This window comes from Oncorhynchus mykiss, chromosome Y (assembly GCF_013265735.2).
Source record: "Oncorhynchus mykiss isolate Arlee chromosome Y, USDA_OmykA_1.1, whole genome shotgun sequence".
Taxonomy (NCBI): domain Eukaryota; kingdom Metazoa; phylum Chordata; class Actinopteri; order Salmoniformes; family Salmonidae; genus Oncorhynchus; species Oncorhynchus mykiss.
The window spans coordinates 3,536,943-3,559,729 of NC_048593.1; the positions used below are offsets into that span (position 1 = coordinate 3,536,943).

Sequence of the window (22,787 nt, forward strand, 5' to 3'; positions counted from 1 at the left end):
TTTTGATACAAGTGAAAAACCCAGCAGCGTTGCCATTCTTTACATAAACCGATGCGCTTGGCACCCACTACCATATCCCTTTCAAAAGAACTTCAATATTATGTCCTGCCCATTCACCCTCTGAATGGCACACATGCACAATCCATGTTTCAACTGTCTCCTCCGCTTCATATACAGTCCACTGATTGACATCAATAAGGGGTCATAGCTTTCACCTGGATTCACCTTTTCAGTCTATGTCATGGAAAGAGCAGGTGTTCTTAATGTTTTGTACACTCAGTTGGAATGACACCAAGGGTGCGTTAGTGAATTTAGAATAACTGAGGAATTTACGAACTCTCAAAACCAGTTGATGATGGCTTATGCCAGTAAATGTCGGCACAAAAGCGTAATGAAATTGTTGCAGCACAGTTACAGTCACCAATTCTGTGTCTCCATAAATATATACCACTCTCACTCTAAAGTTCAGTAGGCATATAGTTCACACTTACATGATTTGAAATTGATCAATGTTAATAGAATTCATCATGTATTTTGTCTATACATATTTAGTTTGCAATTTGTTTAGCTCTGTGTTATTGCCAGGAGGACAACCTAAAGTTTATATTTTAGGTCAGATTTACAGTCAGGTTCTACTGAATTACAGATTACATTTGTACATTTTAGTCATTTATTAGTTGTTCTTAACCAGAGGGACTTACAGTTAGTGCATTCATCTTAAAATGACTTGGTGAGACAACCACATATCACAGTCGTAGTAAGTACAATTATACTCAATAAAGAAGTTGTGCACGTTTCATTTTTTTTTTTAACATACTCTTTATTAAGGAGGTAGGGTTTCAGATGTTTTCGTAAGATGGGCTGTCCTAGCTTCAGGGGGAAGCTGGTTCCACCATTGGGGTGCCAGGAAAGAGAAGAGCTTGGACTGTGTTGAGCGGGACCTGTCCTCCTGTAGAGGTGGGTGGGCCAAGAGACCCGAGGTGGCAGAATGGAGTGCTCTGGTTGGGTTGTAGTGTTTGAGTATAGTCTGAAGGTAGGGAGGGGCAGTTCCTCTTGCTGCTCCGTAGGCAAGCACCCAGGTCTTGTAGTTTAGTGTTTCAGTTTCAAGTTTGAATTTAATGTCACATGCACAAGTACAGTGAAATGCCTATCTTTCAAACTGAAAACCCAACAATGCAATAATCAATAACAATGTATTACTAGAAAAAAACATGAGAAATAAGAATAGGAAATATGAAATATATAATGAAGTAAGTATGTAAGTAAGATGTAAGTAAGCATACTATACAGTGGTAATATTTAAAAAGTCAGTTCAAATACCATATTTACATGTGCAGGGATACTGGAGTGATGAAGGTAGATATGTATAGGAGACAGGGATACTGGAGTGATGAAGGTAGATATGTATAGGAGACAGGGATACTGGAGTGATGAAGGTAGATGTGTATAGGGGTTTGGTGACTAGGCAACAGGATATAAGATAAACAGAGTGGCAGCAGCTTGTATGTGAGTGGGTGTGTAGAGTCAGTGTAAATGTAGGTGCATATTATGTGTGAGTGAGCAATTTATGGAGTGAGTGTTTGTGTGTTGGAGTGACAGTCGGTGTGAGTGTGTAGGGCCCTGCGAATGTGCAAAGATTGAAATAAAGGGTCAATAAAGATACAAGGTTAACTCAGATAGTCTGTGTAGCTATTTAATTAGCTATTTATCAGTTGTATTTCTTGGGATTAGAAGCTGTTCAAGAGCCTGTTGTGGTCAGACTTGATGCACCGGTACCTTTTGCCATGCGGCAGCAGAGAAAATAGTCTATGGCTTGTGTGGTTGGAGTATTTGATGATTTTTCGGGCCTTTTTTCACACAGCCTGATATAAAGGTTCTGGATGGCAGGGAGCAGTCCAGCTGATGTACTGGACTGTCCGCACAACCCTCTGTAGCGCCATGCGATGGAGGGCAGTGCTGTTGCCGTACCAAGCAGCCAGTCAATATGCTCTCAATGATGCAGCTGTTGAACCTTTTGAGGATTTCAGGGACCATGCTAAACTTTTTCAACCTCCTGAGGGGGAGAGGCAGAGTCGCGCCTTCTTCACCACTGTGTATGTGTGGACCATTTTAAGTCTTTAGTGATTTGGACAATGAGGAACTGTCTACCTTGGGAAGGTTTGACACCAGACGAGTTGCAGTGTTCTGGATAAGTTGCAAGAGTTTGTTGGCATAATTTTTATTTTGTTTTTTATTTCACCTTTATTTAATCAGGTAGGCTAGTTGAGTACACCTTTATTTAACCAGGTAGGCTAGTTGAGTACACCTTTATTTAATCAGGTAGGCTAGTTGAGAACACCTTTATTTAACCAGGTAGGCTAGTTGAGAACAAGTTCTCATTTGCAACTGCGACCTGGCCATGATAAAGCGTAGCAATAATACAGTAGAACAAAAGAAAACAAAAAGTCTATATACAGTGAGTGCAAATGAGGTAAGTTAAGGAAATAAATAGGCCATGGTGGCGAAGTAATTACAATATAGCAATTAAACACTGGAATGGTAGATTGGCAGCGGAGAGCCCAGCCAACATACACTTGCAGTAGTCCAGACAGGATATGACAAGTGCCTGGATTAGGACCTGCGCCATTTTCTGTGTGAGGAAAGGTCGTACTCTACGGATTTTGTAGAACATCAACCTGCAGGAACGAGTCACTGGTTTGATGTTTCAGAGAACGACAGGGTGTTTACCAGGGTCCCGCCAAGGTTCTTTGCACTCTGGGAGGAGGACACGGTGGAGTTGTCGACCTTGATGTAGAGGACATTCAGAAATGTGCTGCTTTACGTTGGATATTTATGAATGTTTATCTCTCTCTGTCTCCACTTACAGTATTTTTTTATTTCTCTCTTACCCCCTAATATCTCTCTCTCTCTCTCTCTCTCTCTCTCTCTCTCTCTCTCTCTCTCTCTCTCTCTCTCTCTCATATATATGCTTTCTATGTCACAGGCGGAGCCGCAGAGCAGTGGCGGACTGGGAACCAAATTAGGCTCTGACATTTCAGCCACACCCACTATTGCTGTACCACACCGGAAACAGCATCGTACTTGGCGACAGCATCGTACTGGAGAATTGATATCTCTACAGCTACTCTTTGGTCTCCTATCCAGGGACAACCAAGTCCTGCTGAGCTATGATATTTATCACTGACTATTACCAATGTGAATCATGAGAATGGTTATTGAGAGATTTCCACATAAAAACTAAATAGATTCACTGTTGCTATTGAAGTCTTTCCAATTGGTAGGTTTAACAGCGCAACATATATTTGACAATACTTCATCACTCATATGTCACCAATTATTCCATTTAGGCTTATAAAGCATATTTTAATATTTTTAAAAAGTTTACAGAGAACACATTCTAAATTACAGCAACGATGAATGAGCCAATTGTAAACTTTTACAAAGTAATCAACAGGAATGGTTTCAATTCAACAAAAAAATTACAATTACAACAGGCCTAGGTGTTCAAGCTTTGGTGGACTTCAAATTCAAATTATATTTAGTGATATTGAATTGTGTTTTCTTCAAATCAAATCCAAATCACATTTTATTTGTCAGATTCGCCGAATACCTTACAGTGAAAAGCTTACTTACAAGCCCTTAACCAACAATGCAGTTTTAAGAAAAATATGTGTTAAGTTAAAAATTGCTTTTTGGACCTAGATTTGGTACTCCGGTACCTCTACATCAACGTGGCGGACGTGTTGTTAACTACCCTTACCAACTGGCGGCTGCCCGCCAGGAAGTCCAGGATCCAGTTGTTGAGGGAGATGTTTTTGTCCCAGAGTCCTTAGCTTAGTCATGAGCTTTGAGGGCACTATGGTGTTGAATACTGAGCTATAGTCAATGAATAGCATTCTCACATAGGTGTTCCTTTTGTCCAGGTGGGAAAGGGCAGTGCGGAGTCCAATAGAGATTGCATCATCTGTGGATCTGTTTGGACCAGTTGGCAAATTGGAGTGGGTCTAGGGTTTCTAGGATGATATAAGCCATGACCAGCCTTTCAAAGCACTTCATGGCTACAGATCGGTAGTCATTTATTATTTACTTATTTTTTTAAATTTGTTTGCCAGGTGGTCAGCGCATGCTCAGAGTATACATCCCGGTAATCCGTCTGGCCCTGCGGCCTTGTGAATGTTGTCCTGTTTAAAAGGTCTTACTCACATCGGCTACGGAGAGTATGATCACACAGTCTCCCGGAACAGCTGATGCTCACATGCATGTTTCAGTGTTACTTGCCTCAAAGCATCGAAGTAATTGAGCTCGTCTGGTAGGCTCGTGTCACTGGGTAGATCGCAGCTGTGCTTCCCTTTGTAGTCTATTATAGTTTGCAAGCCCTGCCACATCTGACGAGCGTCGGAGCCGGTGTAGTATGATTCGATCTTAGTCCTGTATTGACATTTTGCCTGTTTGGTGGTTCGTCTGAGGTATTAGCGGGATTTCTTATAAGCTCCTTGGAAGCGGCAGCTCTAATCTTTATCTCAGTTCGGATGTTGCCTGTAATCCATGGCTTCTGGTTGGGGTATGCACGTACAGTCACTGTGGGGACGACATCATCGATGCACTTATTGATGAAGCCAATGACTGATGTGGTGTACTCCTCATTGCCATCGGAAGAATCCCAGGACATATTCCAGTCTGTTCTCGCAAAACAGTCCTGTAGCTTAGCATCTGCCTCATCTGACCACTTTTTTATTCCTGCTTTAGTTTTTGCTTGTTTTCAGGAATCAGGAGGATAGAATTACGGTCTGATTGGCCAAATGGAGGGCAAGGGAGAGCTTTGTACAGTATGCATCTCTGTGTGTGGAGTAAAGGTGCTCTAGAGTTTTTTTCCCCCATCTGGTTGCACATTCAACATGCTGGTAGAAATGAGGTAAAACGGATTTAGATTTCCCTGCATTAGAGTTCCCGGCCACTAGGAGCACCGCCTCTGGATGAGCGTTTTCCTGTTTGCTTATGGCGGTATACATCTCATTGAGTGCGGTCTTAGTGCCAGCATTGGTTTGTGGTGGTAAATAGATAGCAACGAAGAACATTGATGAAAACTCTCTTGGTGAATAGTGTGATCTACAGTTTATCATGAGATACTCTACCTCAGGCAAGCAAAACCTTGAGACTTTCTTAAATTTTGTGCACCAGCTGTTGTTTACAAATATTCATAGACTGCCACCCCTTGTCTTACCAGTGGCTACTGTTCTATCCTATCGATACAGTGTATAACCCACCAGCTGTTTTTCATGTCGTTGTTCAGCCACGACTCGGGGAAACATAAGATATTACAGTTTAATGTCCCATTGATAGGATATACAGTTCCTCTATTTTATTATCCAATGATTGTACGTTGGCTAATAAGACCGATGGAAAAGGCAAATGACCCGGGATACTTACAAGGCACCCCTTCCTTCTTCCTTAATATCTCTGTCTCTTTGTCCTGCAAATGACGGAGATGAGTGCCTCGTCGGTGTCTGGATTAAATCCCTCTCGTCTGACTTGTTAAAGAAAAAAAAAATGGTCTTTCAATTCGAAGTGAGTAATCACTGTCCTGATTTCTAGAAGCTCTTTTCAGTCATCTGTTCCACTGATTTAGTCTGGCTTTAGTTCCATTTTGGCTATAAATGTGTATTATATGTACAATATTTAAAGTGTATTGAAAGTTTGATTTGATCTAGTCCTTTTCTTTAACTTTGATTTTTTTTGAAGATGGAGTCGTGAATCCAACATATCAATTATTCATTTGTAGGCAAACTGGAATGAAAGCCACACTAAGTCAGTGGCACAGAGGGAACTATCCAAGCAGAATAAAAATCTCCTTCAAATGTTGATATTTGGTTGCGTGGGCTAGAATTCCTAGGCATTAGCCACAGTAGCATGGTGGTGTTTCATAAAGAAAGTATGCACATTTTCCCTGTTTTTTCCCGGCCTTCTCAACATTAAATCTATTTAGGGAGGAAATTGACCCCTTTGCAATCTGAATGGAGAATGGTATATGTACGAACCGGTACACGGGAGTGAGTGTATTGATGAGTGTATTGTCGGCTGCATACAATGTGTTTGGACGGTAATATGTGACCCGTTTCAGGAAACTTGGCAAGTCATGACAAGCCGTTTGAACGTAAAAAAGAAGAAAACAACTCAATATCGTCAAATTCCGGCCTTTTGAGATACAATAAATAGCATATTAACTTGTCGGCAAGTTAACACATGACATGTTAGATCCACATCTCCAACTCAACCAACTCAAGTGAAAGAATGTAATTAAGCCAGTGGCTCAGATGGAACTATCCAAGCAGTAGATACATCTCCTATAAATGTCGATATTTGGTTGCGTTGTCGACCAAACACAATTCAATATTACTTTTCTAATACAGTAAATGGCCCAATGTTAAGGCTATTTTACCAACTAATGTAGCATTCAATCTTAAAATGAGTTACACATCCATGGACACATGTTACTGTAGCTATACATGTCTTCTTATGTTGTCATATGAAGTGTGCTTGTTCAAGATAGCATGCATACGTCATGGCAAGTCTGTGGAGATCTTCACAATTGCTGTAATAATCAAGTGCAGAATCTCAAACTGCATTGGTCAGTTGCACCATGTGCTTTAATGTAATCCCAAAGCCATTCTAGGTCATCTGGTTCTGCTTTTAGATGAAGCACAGTGACAACACATTAATCTGTTGGATAAATAAACAAAATATCTGACAAAACCCCACCCAATTGATACATGTAATAAACATGATAGCCTATCATTCTGCCAGGTACATACTTTGTCGTTAACAATTATTTGAGAATGTTTTTGAGAAAGCCATTCTATCTAGTCATAAGACATTTGCAGTATCATTAGTAGCCTATTGCTAACTGACAACACAAAGTGATAGATAAACATGTGTGCCTGCACACACACACACACACACACACACACACACACACACACACACACACACACACACACACACACACACACACACACACACACACATGCTGTTGCTTCTTCAGAAAGTTGCAGGAAATATAAATCACTAATGAATTATTTACAAGTCGTGCTAATTAATGAATTATTATAAATTCAGTAGGCCTACATTTTGCTAATACATTTTCTAGCCTAACTCGGCAACATCGATTGTAATTTAGTGCCTGATATGTCCCTCCCCCCACCCTAAGGATTCATCAGGCCTATTATTAATTAACGTATGCAGGCAAAACATCAGGGAACGTAGTATACATAGCATTTGTCAGTGTGTGTCTCTCTGTTTTCTACCTCGACTGCATTGCCTTACTGCAGTTGAACTGTCTGTGCGCCTAGAATCACGTTCTTGGTCCTCATCATCCATATTTGACTCCACTCATTTAGCAGCCTCTCCCTCACCATCCTTGCTCACTTTCACTCGCACCAGCAGAACTTTAACAAAACATAAGCCCTATCTGTTCATTTGGTAGCCCACATTTGTCTGTACCAGCCTCGAAAGCTTTTTTGTTGTTGTTGTTCTCCGCACCACCTTTTTGTTTTTTTTACCGGTCATTTCATCAACCTCAGTAAGAACAGACTGGCTAACTAATGGCACGTTTGACTTTGGATTTAACCTGACTGGCCCATCCTGTTTGGGGGGGTCGCTCCCCACTGCATCGACCCAATAGAAAAAGCTAATAGATTATGTCAACCGAGAAAGAGGTATAGCCTAGGCTACTATAAAAAAAATTATGGGGTCACCCCAAATAAATAATATAATTTTTGTTCAATGTCGATCAGCCCATCCTCCTTAAAAAGGGTCCAGCCCAATTGGCATCTGCCAGATTTGCCGGATGGCTCGACTCTCCTGTCTGCTCTAATCTTCCTAGCACACTATGATTACAGCCCAAACAATGAGAGGGAAGGGGAGAGATAGAGAGCGAGGAGAGGTGCAGAGAAAGAGAGGAGAGATGCAGAGAAAGAGAAAGAGAGGAGAGATAGAGAGCGAGGAGAGGTGCAGAGAAAGAGAGGAGAGATAGAGAGCGAGGAGAGGTGCAGAGAAAGAGAGGAGAGGTGCAGAGAAAGAGGGGAGAGATAGAGAGCGAGGAGAGGTGCAGAGAAAGAGAGGAGAGGTGCAGAGAAAGAGGGGAGAGATAGAGAGTGAGGAGAGGTGCAGAGAAAGAGAGGAGATGGACGGCGAGAAACAGAGAGAGAGACGGCTAGGGTGAGAATGGGGGACAAGAGAAGGAGACAGGATCATGGAGAGAGAAATCAAGTGAAGGCGAAGACAGAGAAAATGAGACAGGGAGACAGAGAGGACAAAACAGGGGTAGGGAAAGGGAGAGAGAGAAAAGGGAGACTAGGTCGCTACAGAGAGATTCCTAATGTAGGTTTCAATTTCCAGTTCTTGGGTGGACTGGACCATTTGAGCATTAAATGCAATAGAACTTCACTTACAAGGATCTCATGTTTTTTTGTAATGTATTTTTAAGTAGAGCTTAGTGGCGGCTGGTCCATGTATGAAGCCTCACTTGTATTTTCTTACAATCCAAATAGTGACAAAGGGGGGCAAACATGCTAGTGTTTTTTCATTGTCATCTTTCTCTCCCTAACAGGCCAACAAGATGTTCAACCCGATGACTGTATAAAGGAATGGACAAAGCCATCGATCACGTGACACCATTCGTTCCTATGTGAAGACTCAACAGCGCATTGAAACCAAATGAGGTTGGTTAAAAGATGTAGTCCCATGGAGACATAACATGCGCAGTTTGAGCTAGTCCAGGAAATGATGTTGCAGGGTAGCTCAATGCTGCCCCCCTCTCATTGAGTAACTTAGGTTGGAGGCCGACCAGGGTTACTGCAGGCTGCCATTAGCAACTCAATTATTAATAACTTCTTCTGTGTGCGATTTCAAAATAATCGGTTCAAGGACATACATCTGGTGTATTAGACGTAATTAAATCATGATTATCTTCAAATATTTTTTTATTTACAGGCAGATTGAGCACAAAGATTGCAATTTTCCATTCACTGTAATGGGGAATCCTGTCGTCTCTAACAATTCCTGCAGTACTGCGGTCGGCCTTGAACGTCCATGGCATCAATGAGAAGGGGTAGTCATTATTCCCTGGTTCAACCTAGGTTGAGTTACCAGAGTTAAATGGTGGAACATGCATAGACCAAAATATTCACATATCAACCCTCAATAGCATTCTTTAAATGTTTTATTGTCATGCTATCATGGAACCCATAGAATCATCAGAACCATAGGCTGCCTGTTATCCAAGTGGAACTGGAAGTAGGGAATTCACTACATCAAATATTGTCACTTTCCCGACATAAAGGTCTGTATTCCCAATTTTGAGTGACCTTTGGACTGTGTAATCTCTGGATGACCCCAATGCACCCAATACAAACAATCTCCAGAAATGGTGTGCTCGTCAACAGAATGCAATGTGCTACGCCTGAGTTTACCTCCCAAAGTCAGTGGAAGGTTAAAGTCAATGGATTGTTCAAAGTCATGAAGATGACTGACTGTGTAAAGGCCATTAAAGGAAAGGAGGGAGGGAGAGATAGAGAGAGAGAAGGGGGGCTAAGATAAAGTAGAGAGGGGTGGAGGAAAGATAGACCTCGGAGTAAGGATATGCAGAGGAAAACAGAGTGAAAGAGAATATGAAAGAGTTAAACCTGGGACTGGACTGGCATTGGAGGACGACGATAAATAAAATAAAAAAATAAAAGAATGTAAAAGGTAAAATAAAGAATGAGAGAGAGAGAGAGAGAGAGAGAGAGAGAGAGAGAGAGAGAGAGAGAGACAGAGAGAGAGAAAGAGAGTAAAATAAAGAATATGCAAGCGAGAAAGTAAAATAAAGAATGAGAGAGAGAGAGAGAGAGAGTAAAATAAAGAATATGCAAGTGAGAAAGTAAAAGAAAGAATGAGAGAGAGAGAGAGAGAGAGAGAGAGAGAGAGAGAGAGAGAGAGAGAGAGAGAGGGAAAACTCTGGGACTACAATGGTGGATGGTTAAAAATGCATGACCCATTTTCTCATTAATATTGCAGAGAGGCAAACTCTCCCCTTAGCAGCCTTCTGCAATACACCATCACACTAGCATTCTGCACTATATGACTGCAGGCAGAGCTGCCAAAAGACCGTACCAATATCGCACCACAAATCTGGAGGTGGAAAAACAACCTCTGCTTTAAAATAAAATCAGAAAAAAAGAGAAGGAAAAGAAGAATAGCTCTAATTTATTATTATACTTACAAGATAGCCTCTTACCTCCCTGACTAGCTAACCCAGTTCTGGGATGATAGAGGGAAAGCAGTTGTTGTCTGACTGACTGTCTCGCATGCTACTCTTACCTACCTACCCCCCCCCCCCCCCCCCCCCCCCCCGCCCCGCTTGTCTCTTTCTCTGTGGCGTTAGCACCATGTTAGCCAGACGATAGCCAAACGTTAGCTGGACTCTCTGAGGCGAAGATCCTTCTTCGAAGACTCGTTGTTGAGACCTCGTCCTCACCCCTATCTTCGAAAAAGAGAAGTATAGCAGAAGTTACACACCTAACCACTGACACAGGGTCAGATTTGATCTGTTGTCATTACCAGATAATTTAACTGAGGAAGCGCAATAATTTTCGGCACATGAACAGTTAAAATAATTTGGGACACTTCATGAGTTGGATTTAGCACATTTTCAATCAGACATACGAGGATGAATATTAAAATATCTATGATTCACATATCATTTAAGGATATCTATTGGAATTATGATTTTCTTTAGAAATACAGATACTTAATAAAGTAGCCGACTAAACTCAACTCCACAATTTACGATGGAGTTGAGTGGCGATTAGTGTAGGAGGATTGGAGCTCCGAAGTCACATAAAGTTACGTTTTTTTTAAAACTACGGATTTCAGCACCCAAATATTAGCCTGCATTTACACATAGCCTGCTCCAAAAAAATGACGACACACATAAATCCAGAAGCACCCCACCGTTGTGGTTACTCACTACTTGTAGATAATCCCTCAGCGAAGTATGGCAGTTCCTTGCAGGTTTCCTCACAAGATCCACAGCAAGCACAGCTATCAATGCAGACAGTACTCTTTAGCAGTAACCGATATCCCATGGGAACGTGAACTCGTTAATCTTCTCCAAGCAATTATCTCTCGGTGTCACACGATGCTAGGCTAACCTCAAGGCTGTCAAATAACTCCACGATGAGACGGTAGCATCAGTCTTTACTAAGTCTTTCTTAACAAAATTATAACTATTCTCTTATAAAATAAAATCGGTATTTCCCTTCAAAACTCAGTAGGTATGGGTTTTGTTCTATTTTTATTGTCTTCTGTTATAATTCTTCTTCACCAACGGTCATAATCTAATGTCCATCCTTTTCTCAACATCTCTCCCTCTCTTTTTTTCCCAGACCTCCCGTTAACCAGGTCAACTACCATTGGCCATAGCTTAAAACTTCTTGCGACTAGGGGGCGATATTTTAGTTTTTGGATGAAAAACGTTCCCGTTTTAAACAAGATATTTTGTCACGAAAAGATACTCGACTATGCATATAATTGACAGCTTTGGATAGAAAACACTCTGACGTTTCCAAAACTGCAAAGATATTGTCTGTGAGTGCAACAGAACTGATGTTACAGGCGAAACCCAGATAAAAATCCAATCAGGAAGTGCCGCATTTTTTGAAAACGGCCTCATGCCAATGACTCCTTATGTGGCTGTGAATGAGCTACGAATGAGCTTACGTTTTCCACGTATTCCCCAAGGTGTCTACAGCATTGTGACGTCTTTTTATGCATTTCTGTTGAAGAATAGCCGTAAGGGACCATATTTAGCAAGTGGTCACATAGTGTCTCCCGCAGAAAATCTTGCGTAAATTACTGAGGTAGCCATTTTTCCAATCGCTTCTTATGAGAAACCAATTGCCTCGACGGATATATTATCGAATATATATGTTAAAAACACCTTGAGGATGGATCCTAAACAACGTTTGCCGTGTTTCTGTCGATATTATGGAGCTAATTTGGAAAAAAGTTTGGCATTGTAGTGATAGCATTTTCCGGTCAATTTCTCAGCCAAGCATGATGAACAAACGGGAGCTATTTCGCCTACAAAAATAATATTTTTGGAAAAAAGGAACATTTGCTATCTAACTGGGAGTCTCCTGAGTGAAAACATCCGAAGTTCTTCAAAGGTAAATGATTTAATTTGATTGCTTTTCTTATTTTCATGAAAATGTTGCCTGCTGCCAGCAGAGCCTAGCATAGCATTATGCCATGATAAACTTATGTCCGCTGCGTTATGCTAATTCGTTTGAGGCTATGATTACGATCCCGAATCCGGGATTGCTAGTCGCAAAAGGTTTTTAACAAGCGACCTTATTGGTCTTAACTTAAAAGTAAACCAACCTATATTTCTTCAAAAGAACTGCATTAACAACATTACAATTCGGGAGCAATTCAATCACCTTTTAAATATAATACCAATTAATTATAACAAATAAACTCAATACTTGGTTCTAACAAGGGTATTACACAGGTATTTTTGGAAGTTTCTCACATCTTTGTTTCTCCAGTTGTCAGTTCAACCACACCATTTACACAAATTCAAAAATTACATTTTGGGCCTCCCGAGTGGCACAGCGGTCTAAGGCAGTGCTTGAGGCATAACTACAGACCTGGGATCAATCACTGGCTGTGATGCTGCAGGCCACGACCGGGAGACCCATAAGGCGGTGCACAATTGGCCCAGCGTCATCCGGGTAAGGAGAGGGTATTGCCGGCCAGGATGTCCTTGTCCCATCGCACTCTAGCGACTCCTTGTGGTGGGCCAGGCGCATGCATGCTGACACGGTCGCCAGTTGTAAGGTGTTTCCTCCGACACATTGGTGCAGCTGGCTTCCGGGTTAAGTGAGCAGTGTGTCAAAAAGCAGTGAGGCTTGGCAGGGTTGTATTTCGGAAGATGCATGGCTCTCGACCTTCACCTCTCCCGAGTCTGTACGGGAGTTGCAGTGATTGGACAAGGCTGTGGCTACCAATTGGATATCACGAAATTGGTGTAAAAAAAATAAATGACAGTTGGAATTACACAGCAGAAAAGATGGAATTCTTGTTGCTAAGCTACAGTATTTTTAGCTTGTGGTTTGCACTCTCCTTTATTCAGAGGGAATATAGTGTCTGAAAGAATGATATGCATGTATTATTTGTTAAATTATTGAGGATGTACTCAAAACTCAAATAAGCATCAGAAATTGTCCTTATTACGCATATCAAAATGCATATCAAGATCATGGACCTCAGCCAAGAGCATTTTCATTGTAGGCTTCTGTTGGTATATGTGACTCATTTCAGGAAACTAGGCGTATGTTGCAAGTCACGACTTCACAGGAGAGGCATTTGAAAAAAAAAAATCATTTTTTTATCAAAATGCAAATACAGTTGTTAAATTACGAGCCTAGTTGGTTTAGCCACAGAAAAAGGGAGGAACCTTCCCTCTAGCCATGATTGGCTGAGATAATGGATGGGCTCGTCATGCCGAGAGATGATTTTGGATTGGTCTGCCATGTAGCATGCTTCTGTCCATAACATGAGCTGCTCAGTATGTGTAGATGATCTTTACGACAGTCATTTTTTTAACATATCATAGAGAACTGCAAAAAAGCTACTACTCTCAACTTTGCTGCCCTGAATTTAACAGGTGCTATTGACAAAGATCAGTGGGAAAAAGTTGTGATGGACTACTTTCTGGAGGACAATCGTGCCTTGCTGACTCTCTGACTCTGAAATGAATCAAACGACGAGGAAATCCCTGATTTAGATTAAAACATTTCCATTGAACCATATATTGTAGAGTCAGTCTTCTGATGACAGTGATGGGGAAGAAAGGGCAATCAACAGTGTTGCTGTCACGGAAGAAGTTGACCGAGTTTTGAAATCAGTGGAATGTCTGGTAGAAGCAGTCTGGTAAAAGTATGATATGGAGATAAACACAATTCTGGCGTTTGATTGCAAATGCAGAGGGAGTCGAAAAGAGAACACAGAAGACTGTTGTATAGAACACCTGTCACCAGATTACATCTTCAAACTAAGGGCAACCATGGCATCCGTGACAGAGAGGGAGAAAGATCTGATGATTCTTATGGCATTGCACAGGGTCAGTGTGAACCAGTGACTTGACACAACAGACCGAGCAAGTTGTACAAACAAAACGGAAATGGCACAGGACGTCTTATTTAATGAAACGGGTTGCAGTCTGGCGGGAAGTGTTCATCCATGTCTACGAGTAAGAGTCTCGCTACAGTTTCAGATATTATATGTTATTAATTCTTTCATGAAGCTGTTTTCATTGCAAGTTAAAGCTTACTCATAGCTAGCTAGCTAGCTAGCTGATGTTAGGTGGCTGGTTCGCTAGCTAACATTAGCATTAAGTGTATGATCTGTGTAGTAATATTATGTTAGCAAGCCATTTGCATTGCTAGTTATAGCCTAATGTTAGCTAGCTAACTAAATAACATTGAACCTAATTAGCTAGCTTGACAATCGGTTTCTATTGCTAGTACTCTAGCAATATAGCTAGAGTACTAGCTAGCTAGCTGCAAGTCTAAACACAAGACTCCATTTCGCCAGATGATTACATGAAACATCAAGTTAGCCCGATGTGTCTGATGGTATTTACGGCTATCTGTTGTATAATAATGCTAAAATATTTGTATCTGTAATTTGTCTTTCAGCATCAGTAGAACACGCCTGACACTCCTCCACCAGTCACACAAGGAGAATGGTCTAATGCCTCCCTTCAAAAAGAGAGCTGGCCCAAGCAAGAACAGGTTACACCTGAAGCATGAGGACTTGCAGCGAGTGGTGAACTTCATCAACAACTACAGGATAATGCAACAGTATTACCAGGATGCCACCCAGGACACAGGCTCTTTGGTGGAAAGCTGTTGTCATGTGACAAATGCAGTGGTGTGGCGTCTCTACAAGGAATCGATGACAACACTTGGTAAGTAAAGCTTAAACAACACGTTTTGAATATTTAATTTACCTCCAACATGATTGGCACTACTTTTATTGATCTCACATTATTTCTGTCACGCCTGCTCCCACCCCCCTCTCTGGCGCTAGAGGGATCCAGGCTGCCTTTCATTAAGCACACCTGTCACCATCATTAAAGCGCATCAGAGCTCATTTGACTCACCTGGACTCCACGTTTTGATTGCCTTCCCTATATCTGTCTGGTTGCTCTGTTTCATTCCTGTGCCAGCGTTGTTGTTGTTTTGGTTTTCCACTGTCAATGAAACACGGTCAGGAACAGAATTCGGACAGTGTCTGGCTGACACTACTATACAAAGCATCAGGGAGGTTTTTGTTTTTCGTTTTGTTGGTGATGTCAGGTCCGGGTGCCGCCGCCATTGGGACCGGGGGTGCCTCAGCTGGCTCGTCGGGCTTCCACGTCTTAGCTGGCTTGAGAGGTTTCCTTGCCCGGGTTGGGTCGGCATGCTCCCATCCCATGTCATGCCTCAGCCGGCTCGTCGGACTCCTGAGCCTCAGCCGGCTCATTGGGCTCCCTTGCCTCAGCCGGAACGCAAGGTTCCCACGCCACAGCCGGCTCGTCGGGCTTCTACGCCCCAGCCGGGCTTGTCCAGCGCCCATGCCTCAACTGACCTATGCCTCGGCCGACTACTCCCGCTTTCCCTCTCTGATGCTCGAGGACGCCAGGCTGCCTTTCATTACGCACATCAGCGCTCATTGGAATCACCTGCAATCCTTCACGTTTTGATTGCCTTCCCTATATCAGTCTGTTTCCTCTGTTTCATCCCCCTGTCAGCATTGCTGTCATTTTGGTTTTCCCCTTTCCAGACACTGTCTGTATTCTCTTCCTGTTCGTGTTTCATTAAATGTTCACTCCATGTACTTGCTTCTCGACTCCAGCGTCTGTCATCACAAGTTCTGTATTTTCCAGAGGTATGTGTAGTTGGGCTATCTTCCTTCTGGAATCGGTGGAGAAAATTGCTGCCGCAAATCTCAAGCACTAAGCCCAGGACAGACCTGTGCTGGCAGTGCCAGAGGAACAACTATCAGGTCTTCAGATCTGCCAATCTGCCAGAAGCTGTTAAGTCAGCCAAGCTGAAAAAGCAAGAGCAGCATCTCCTGCTTGTTCAGAGTGAGCGGTCTGTCTACCAGAAGATGGTTGCTGACTGCAAGACCAGCTGTCAAGACCTGCAGTTGTCTCTGGGGGGCCCTACTGAACCAGCATATCATGGATCATTTAGCTATTTGATTTGAAAGTTATGACCCTTTAAGCTATTAAAAAATATTTATACAGTACCAGTCAAACATTTTGACACACTTCCTCATTCAAGGGTTTTTCTTTATTCGTACTATTTTCTACATTGTAGAATAATAGTGAAGAAGACAATAGTTGACACATATGGAATCATGTAGTAACCAAATTCAAATATATGTTATATTTGAGATTCTTCAAAGTAGACACCCTTTGCCTTGATGACAGCTAAAACTATCTTCAGAAGTTAAAACCCCTCAGGGAACTCCACCCCCCCCCCCCCTTCAGCTGAAAAGTGGCGCAGGGAATTCAACAATATTCTTTAGAAATATTTAACTTTCACAACATTAACAAGTCCAATACCTCAAATGAAAGATAAACATCTTGTTCATCTACCCATCATGTCAGATTTTTTAAATGTTTTACAGCGAAAACACAACATATATTTATGTTAGACCACCACCAAACCAAAGAAAAAACAAAGCCATTTTTTCCAGCCAAAGATAAAATAACAAAAGCAGGATTAGAGATAAAAAAAATCACTAACCTCTTGAAAATCTTCATCAGATGACAGTCATATCACATGTAACACAGTACATTTATCCCCTGAATTATCTGAATCTAGGTTCTCTCCGCAACTATATCCAGTGTGCGGGGCACAATTGAGGCTATGATTAAGAAGTTGGAGCGCTTCTCTGTCTACATTAACAAGGACAACACACGTCTTTCCATCATTGTATGGTTTTGTGTGAATGAACTATAGCGAAGCATCTGAGTGAGTTGGATGCTTTGACACAAACAACTGGATTTGTTCTCCCTTTCATGCCCTGCCTCCAGTCCACTTACCGATATCTGAACAAGGGCTGCACTCAGAGTATACTGCCATGCCCTTTGCAACCACGTACCTATGTGAGAGTGGATTCTCAGCCCTCACTAGCATGAAAACTAAATATAGGCACAGACGGTGTGTGGAAAATGATTTAAGACTGAGACTCTCTCCAAAACACCCCAACATTGCAGAGTTATGTGCATCCTTTCAAGCACACCCTTCTCATTAACCTGTGGTGAGTTATTCACAATTTCCGATGAACAAATAAGGTTTTATATGTAAGATGGTTGTTAAATAAAGAGCAAAATTTGTGATTATTTGTATATTATTATTTGTGCCCTGGTCCTATAAGAGCTCTTTCTCACTTCCCACGAGCCAGGTTGTGACAAAAACTCATACTCATTCTTATTTTTAATAAATGTATCGTATAGTGTGTGTGTGGCATGCTCACAATGATGGCAAAAAACAACATTTGAGAGTGCGCTGACCCTGGTGCTAGAGGGAACAGTGGTCACGATTGACAGGTCAATCTTCAAGGTATTCCTTGTTGATCACCTAACAACTGTAGAAAAGCCAAGGACAAAGGCTTGCACTCCTTTCGTTTATTTTTTTGTGTGTGTTGCGCTTGTTGGACGTAGAGGCCCTGTGGGCCGTGTGGGCAAAGTGTTTCCATTTTGAACCATTTAAATATCAAGTGTGCCTACTGTCCTGGCCAATCGGATAGCTCAAATAACTGTTCCTACAGCGTCCACAACCCCGGCCACAGCAAATTTTGATACTAGTCTACTTGACATTTTATACCTTTTAAAACCATGACCAGAGAGAGACTGACAAGGAATACAGCAAAGGGAGTGAGTTCATGTTTACGTTTTTATTCATCACTTTTACAAAACATAAAACACACTTCTCCCTACTTCCACTCACACGGCAGCTGAAATGAATGAGTATCCAAATGTATCGATAGTCCTGCGTTTTTATTATTAGCAGCTTGTCATGTCTATTTGAATATCAAGGAATATTTCACTTTCTCTGGTCATAGGAACAACATGCCTTGGGTTGTGCCGTGGCGGAGATCTTTGTGGGCTATACTCGGCCTTGTCTCAGGATGGTAAGTTGGTGGTTCAAGATATCCCTCTAGTGGTGTGGGGGATGTGCTTCGGCAAAGTGGGTGGGGTTATATCCTTCCTGTTTGGCCCTGTCCGGGGGTATCATCGGATGGGGCCACAGTGTCTCCTGACTCCTCCTGTCTCAGCCTACAGTATTTATGCTGCAGCCGTTTATGTGTCGGGGGGCTAGGGTCAGTTTGTTATATCTGGAGTACTTCTCCTGTCTTATCCGGTGTCCTGTGTGAATTTAAGTATGCTCTCTCTAATTCTCTCTTTCTCTCTTTCTTTCTCTCTCTCTCTCGGAGGACCTGAGCCCTAGGACCATGCCTCAGGAACACCTGGCATGATGACTCCTTGCTGTCCCCAGTCCACCTGGCCGTGCTGCTGCTCCAGTTTCAACTGTCCTGCCTGCGGTTATGGAATCCTGACCTGTTCACCGGACGTGCTACCTGTCCCAGACCTGCTGTTTTCAAATCTCTAGAGACAGCAGGAGTTTCGCACACAGGTGGAAGACAGTGCCCCCTCTATCTGGTTAGTCTCACCAGAGAAAATATAGTGATGAGTGATGGAAAGGTAAAAATAACCAATCTCTCCCAGTCCACAAGGTGGCGTCCTGCCCCTTCAGATGGCAATTGACGGGAGGCTCACTGTCTGCTCCAGCCAATGGCGAGCATGAGCAATGTGGCTCCAGTGCGTGTTCTGAGGAAGGGAATATCCTCCCATCATTTTGGATCCAGGACTGCTGGTACAGCCGGTATTTGCTGGTTCCGGAAAGGGGTCGGCACTTTACGCACCGCTCTAGATGAGTCCATGACAACATCTTGGGGTTTGCGCATTCAAAATCCTTACAAATCAGTGGCTGTTACGGTCCATGCGTAGCTGCGATTGGTTCACCACCATTGACCTAAAGGATGCATTCTTTCATGTGCCCCAGTCACAGAAAGTTTCTGAGATTCCATTATGAGGCGATAGCCTACTAGTTGGGGGTCCACGGGGCTCTGCGCTCTGCACTTTCAGTTGTTGTGATAGTCCACCTAGCTAAAATTCTTGCTAGACTAACTTCCTGGCATGGGCAACAATGAACCAGCTACATTAGCTAGCTAGTTATCATGAGCCTACTAGGCAACATATTGAACGTCGATTGTCTCAGGCCAGTGGTACAACATCTGAATCAGAATTGCCATCATAATCAATACAGAGAATTAAGTCAAAACCACAAGTCCAAATCCCCACCTCCATCCATGGAAGGGCTGATTTAGCAAGCTAGCTACTGTAGAACAACACCTCTAGCAGACCATAAACAGACACGTTTTCATGACAATGTGATTCCATTGGTGTGAAGCGAAATCCAAACTGGGCTCGCCACTCTGATTGACTCTGATTGGCTAAATGCTTGCTGGCATCAATCAATCAAATGGCGGCAACATACCTTTTGGTCCAGACAGCATTAGATACATGGGCGACACGTACTGACAAAGGGGGCCGCTGTTTCCCTCGCTCTGATCATTTCTCCGGTGAGATTTAACCAAGATTATGAAAAACACAGAGACAAAACATTATTTTATAGTCGTCATTTTTTTATTGGTCAAATAGTTGTGGAAGCACAGCTTCCATTGGCATTCATGAACACACACCACTGGGAATGTGTTGAGATGAATTAACATCTACTTTATTATCTACTTCTGAATGTACACCGAGTCTACAAAACATTAGGAACACCTGCTCTTTCCAGGACATCGACTGACCAGCTGAGTCCAGGTGAAAAGCTAGCTATCTCTTATTGATGTCACTTGTTACATCCAATTAAATTAGTGTAGATGAAGGGGAGGAGACAGGTTGAAGAAGGATTTTGAAGCCTTGAGACATGGATTGTGTATGCGTGTCATTCAGAGTGCCTGTGAACAGGAACAGTAGGTGCCGGGCGCATCATTAAGGGTATAGTGTGTAGAATGATGAGGAAAAAAACAATTGAATACATTTTAGAATAAGGCTGTAACCTAACAAAATGTGGAAAAAGTCAAGGGGTCTGAATACTTTCCGAAGGCACTGTATATTGCGTTACTTTATGGCTGGCTATGACACCTACGTAAGAGTGTCAAAACCCACAAAACCTACCACACAAAAACAACATTACAATACACCATAGCCTACGTGTCAACAGTATGCTCATGTTCTATGTTTTATTTATTGACCATATTCAATTATCATCGCACACTAATTGATGTCAGACATGCGTTGTTCTGTTGCTGATGCCTGGGATGAATATAGGAGCATATTTCAGGAGCAGGACAAGACACCCTCCTTTGACTGATGACTGATATAAGGGCATGCATGTGATTGGTCTATCTGGCTTACATGATTATGATGTCATAATGCTTATTGATTGTGTCATAACGTGTATTTTCTACAAGATATTTAAAATATGATGAAGAAAAAAACATGTGAAGAATTAGTTAAAACAGCAAACTTTCAAACGAAAGGAAACTTCTTGGCAGGGGAATTATTATTTTTTTCATTAATGTTGGTTTTGACATTCTTATGTAGGTGTCACAACCAGCCATAAAATAACACAATATATGTCACAACAGGTGTAAATATATGGGTCATGACAGTGTAATGACCATATTATGACAGGTTATGAGAAGTTATGTCAGCTGTTATGACATATTATGACATAGTTATGACCCTTTCATAACGTGTTATGACAGTGGGTGTCAAATAAAAAGTGTTACACATTTTTGGGGCGCCAACCTCTCAATCAATCATTGCAATCATGCTATTTTTATATAGGACATAAAACTAAAACTGAAAAGGCACAAGATTGAACTTTAGCCTTGTCTTGGAGCCTGGTACAATCTCAAACACTTGATTGTGGAGGCTATCTCTCTGGCATATTTATTTTACCTTTATTTAACTAGGCAAGTCAGTTAAGAACAAATTCTTATTTTCAATGACAGCCTAGGAACAGTGGGTTAACTGCCTGTTCAGGGGCAGAACGACAGATTTGTACCTTGTCAGCTCGGGGGTTTGAACTTGCTTCCGGTTCCTAGTCCAACACTCTAACCACTAGGCTACCCTGCCGCCCCAAATATATACAGTATATAGCAGCAAGGGGCAAGGGTTACCTAGCGGTGTATGAGCCCCCTCTACATGGGTTCTAGCAGCGTCTTGGGCATTGTTTAAAGAGTTGACTGTAGGAGATATTTGTACTGCAGCGAGTTGGGTATCACCACACACTGTTGTGAGGGTTTTATTGCTTGGACGTCACTGCTCCCAGTGTAACCAACAGTGTGCTTACAGCTGGGACAGGGGAAAGTCACTAGGCAACGCGCCGTGTGTGCAACACCCGGACTGTCTCATCTGGCGGGACCAGGTCTGGGCTGTCTGCCACGGTCTGTTTCATTTAGTTTCCATTGAGGTTGTCTTGGGGCGTGATTATATTTCCCCATAGTATGTTTTACCGAAGCTGACTGGCTGAAAGGGAATGTAACATTATGAATTATAAATACTGTTCCCTGAAGGACCCACGCCGCTGTTCCTGGGCTCGGTGAAGTACGGTATTAAAATGAAGGAATTAATCCGAGCCTCACGCTTATCACCTGTGGAAGGCGCGGCTTCCAGCGAGGTGCAGATGTAATTGCCTTGTCATGCGTCATTGTAGAACCTTCAACCGAAGTCTCGAGAGTGCGGCTCCCCATACATAGTATGTTGTACCTCGTTTCCCTCCTTCGGGGAACAGTAGTTATAGTCAAAGCGTTATGTTTTCTGACATCAGCTGAGTCTGTCTGCTCCCCCTCTTCCCATCAACCCTCTGGCTTCCTCACAATTCTCTTCTCCCTTTAGCCATGCAGCTGGAGATGTTAGCCTACCCTAGCCTGTGCCGTGGGCCGCTAGCATTGGGATTCGAGCGCTATGTGCGCTCCATGTATCACCCCCTACTGGCTCACTGGGGGGAGCTGCATATGGTCACATTTATGTTTTAGCCCAGCACTAACAAATCTGAATCAGTTGTAATCGAGTGTACAACCGATTCAGTGTATGACCGATTCATTGGAAGCAACACTAAACAAATACACCCCTTATTCTCAATAATCAGCTTCCTCTGTAGTAAAACTTGCCTGTCCATTTTTTCAAAGCCAAAAATTGAACGACATTGATAGCTAACAGTTGCTTTCAACCACAGGCTTTTATCCCTCAAAAGTTCTCCTCTTATACAACCACCAATCTCTAAGAGGTCCATTGATAATACAACATGTCACAACATGTCTCAACAAACACAATAAAGAAGTGTTTGGGAGGAAGTATGCATTTGTTGTCCTGTGTGTGTTGGGGGCGTGGGGAGTTCTCATGTTGGCAACTCGCCAGTGAACAAACAACCTTGGCAGGTCTCCGGCTCCTCTCAAACCTTGTGGCCCCGATGCCAAACCACCCCAGCTGGTACCCCCTCTCTCTGTGTCTGTGTGGAGGTCTGGCACCAGGCCCTGCTCTCTTGTCTCAGGAGGCCTGTTGGCGTGACTGGCTGGCTGGCACAGGGTGGCAGGCGTGTGTGGGGGCAAGT

General features: G+C 42.5%; 1 long non-coding RNA gene across 1 annotated transcript; it reads left to right on the forward strand.

The window, feature by feature from the left end:
- The first annotated feature begins 8,104 nt into the window (after positions 1 to 8,104).
- Positions 8,105 to 18,208, forward strand: LOC118945361. The gene is made up of 3 exons (XR_005040528.1): positions 8,105 to 8,717; positions 14,742 to 15,013; positions 18,163 to 18,208. It is a non-coding gene; the product is annotated as an uncharacterized LOC118945361 (long non-coding RNA).
- Positions 18,209 to 22,787: the final 4,579 nt, after the last annotated feature.